A 3,670-nucleotide genomic window follows, 5' to 3' on the forward strand; every position below is an offset into this window, starting at 1 on the left:
AGAAAAACGGCACTATCCATGATTTTATCCGTGTTCATAGTGACATTGGACCAGCCTATGTACAAGGAGTGGTATTGGCTGTTGCGTTAAAGGGGACATTGCGAGGAAAGGAAGAAAAATGTTTTCACTGTGGTAGACTAGGGCATTACGCTAAGGACTGCAATGTCAGAAATGGAGGCCGGAAGGCTAGGGAGAGTGGAAATAGGCAGCCTGGACTATGCCTAAAATGCAGGAGAGGAAAGCATTGGATAGATGAAAGCTACTCACGGATTGATGTTAATAGTAATTCAATACCCCATAGGCAGGGAAACTTAAAGAGGGGCCAGCCCCGGCCCCACCAAACAGTAGGGGCCGTATCTTTGACACCACTTCAGCCTTTCCAGCCGACTCAGCCCCAAAACCAACGTCCAAGACCTTTACCAGACCACCCCGGGAAGCGCAGGAATGGACCTCTATCCTACCTCCCGATGCATACTAACACCTGAAATGGGGCCTCAGGCCATTACTACGGGAGTGTATGGTCCCCTTCCCACAGGCATGATGGGACTAATTTTAGGGAGAAGCAGTTTAACATTGAAAGGGTTTCAAGTTCTCCCCGGGGTGATAGATCAGGACTATACTAGAGAAATTAAAGTAATGGCACAAACAATGAATACTTAAATCAGGTTTTACCAGAAACAAAAATAGCACAAATTCAAGGTCAGGCAATAGCGGAAAGAGCCAATCCTACTCTTAAAAAGCAATTACAAAAACAAAAAGGGGGAGAAGGATGTTAGGTGTTAAATTTTTTGGATTACAATGCAGAGAGTAGTTCAGTGGCCGAAAGGCTTTGGACCTCCAGTGCAATAGCCTCCGCCAAGTTAGCCCGGTGGAAGGATGCACAAACCAGACAAGAGTTTTACCAGATCCAGTAATGATGTGGGGAAGAGGTTGTGTTTTGTGTCTTTCCAGAAGGAGCAGTGCAGCCCAAGGTGCCAGAGCTTTACATGCATCACCACAATGGACCCAGAGAAGCTCCTTGTCCCTTCATTCAAAAGACGGACAGTTGCCCCGATGACAGCGAAGAAGAAAATGAAGACTATGCGAGGGGCCAAGGTGCCAACATGGGGTCAGTGGAGAACTTAACAACTGAAGCCCAGCAGATGGGAGAAAAGCAAGAAGTGGAAGCTACTCCCTCAACCATGTTTCTGGCTATGCTAGCATTGGTTAGCTCCCAGTCTTCTGCAAAGTCATGCACAGCCACGTCCAAGGACTCTGAGTAAATATACACCAGCAGCAAAAGAAACTTTTATTTTGTAGCTAAAAATGTTAACATGTCTGTGGTTTGATTTCTCTCTCGTTGCTGTGTTGCATTGGCATTGTTTTGTTATTGTTTCAATAGCCAAAGTTTTGTTCTTGATGTTAACATGTCTGTAGTTTGGTTTTTGCATTGGCATTGTTTTGTTATTGTTTTAATAGTCAGAGTTTTATTCTTGATGTTCAAGTTTTACTTTTATGTTTATTGTAGTAGCTTAAAAACAAAAAAGAGGTGGGCAAGATATAGGGAGCAGCTATAGAGTTAAGCCTCAGACTGAAACCTGTGGCAGGGCCACAAACAAGTCCCAGCTTTGAGGGCAGAGCCCTCTTAGTATAATTAAGCTTGACCTGATAGTCCTCCCTAGTTCCTTCCAGGTAGCTAATGGGCTGTGGGAGGTGCAGCAAGTGCTGCCAAAACAAGGTGAAACTCACAAGAACATTGTAAACATGTTGACCACTACCCTTGTTTTGCTTTGTGGGCTCTGACTAGAAAATACTCAGCTTGCAGACTGTGGTGCTGTCTCTCTATTAGAGAAGCAGCGTCCCACAGAGCCCCAGCTGTATTCTCTTGTCTGTCTTCTTTAATCCTTCACCGCCCTCCTCAGGCTCACCGAACCTGCCCATGCTGGATGCGGCACAGTACCTGAGGGACATTTAAGTGGAGGTGTCTAGGAGGCAGTTGGGCCTATGATATGGATCTAGAATTTAGAAGAGAAGTATAAAGAGGAGCTAACAACATGTGAATTTTCAGTAAGCCACTGGTAATTGAAGGCCTGATTGCTGATGAGGCCACCCAGGGAAAGCATGCAGAGTGAGAAGGACAGAGTGCAGATAAACCCAGGACTCTGACATTTAGGGAATGGGAGGCTAAAGGGAGCCATTGAAGGGCACTCAGAAGGAGCTGAGATTTGATAGCAAAGAGGAGGGATGTATAGGAGAAGCCAAGGGAGGAAGAAAGAGCCAGCAGATCAGATGGCTCAGGGACGACAAGCAAGAGGAAAGGAAGTGCCAGTTTGTCTGATCCACGTGGGGCTCAAGTGATGACTCATCCACTGGGGAGTGAGAAGAAGAAACCTGATTGGAGAGGGAGTGGGAACTAGGGAAGAAGAGAGCTAATCAGACTTACTTATGCAGGAAGCTTGCCTTTGAAGGAAAAGAGAGAGATAGGAAGATAGCAAGGATTTTTGTTTGGTTTCCAGATGAGAAAGATTTGAGCAAGTTTATGGGCTTAGGGTAAAGATATATGGGTGAAGATGGTAGGATGGGGAAGCAGATCTAAGGCCTTAGTCTAACACCCCACCAAGATATGCAAAGTCTGAATTCTACCTCTACTCCCTATTGAAACCATTTACTAAGATTGTCCAACTCTGCAGAATTTGACACTGCTGAACATTTCCAGCTTCTAAAAATTCTGCATAGTCTTGGTCTCCACCACTCCATACTATCTAACCTTCTCTTGCAGCTCTCACTGCTCCCTTAAAATACCCTATTTTCTCCCCCATCTCTAAAGACTTGCTCGCCCCTCTATTTCTCCACCCATGCCTGCTCCCTCAGTTGTCTCATCCCTTCCTTTGAATCCCACATGTCACTCAAGTGTTTATTCTAACTGCTGGCAGAACATATCTAAACATAGTTAAAATAATAATAAAGGTGGTTATTATCATAATTGTCTAGTCCTTCCCACTTTTCAAATTTCAAAGTGCTTTCCGTCTGTTATCTCATTTCCTCAGAAAGAGGTAGTACAACTTTACTTAATAACTATGGACACAAGTTCAGAGACATATTTGGCTCCAAACTAATTTTGCACCCAAAACTCATTTTTCTTATCTCTGTTAATGGCAAACAGTACCTTGACCTCCAAGCCACCAACCTTGTACCAAGGGAAGAGCAGGTAAATGGAAGGCAGTCAGGCCTTATGGATGTCATAGCAAAAAAAAAAAAAAAAATGCTTTGGATCATTTCTAGCCTATGAACTATCATGATTCGAGCTTTGCCTTCTGTTTCATTTTTCTGTATTTGGCATCTAGTATATTTACATAAACCATGAAAAGAATATTAATAGTTGTCTTATACATGTTTAGTAAGCATAAGCAGTTGGACTATATAAAAACTCCAAAGAACAGGTATAACTATTATGGCTAATATCATTAGCAAATAGGTTAAAACAATCAAATAAAGTGGATTCTAGCCCTAGCTACCTTGGCTCAGTGGATAGAGCGTCAGCCTGTGGACTGAAGGGTCTCGGGTTTGATTCGGTCAAGGGCATATGCCTGGGTTGTGGGCTCAATCTCCAGTAGGGGGCGTGCAGGAGGCAGCTAATCAATGATTCTCTCTCATCATTGATGTTTCTATCTCTCCCTCTCCCTTCCTCTCT

The sequence above is a fragment of the Myotis davidii genome, unplaced genomic scaffold (genome assembly GCF_000327345.1).
Source record: "Myotis davidii unplaced genomic scaffold, ASM32734v1 scaffold116, whole genome shotgun sequence".
Lineage (NCBI taxonomy): Eukaryota > Metazoa > Chordata > Mammalia > Chiroptera > Vespertilionidae > Myotis > Myotis davidii.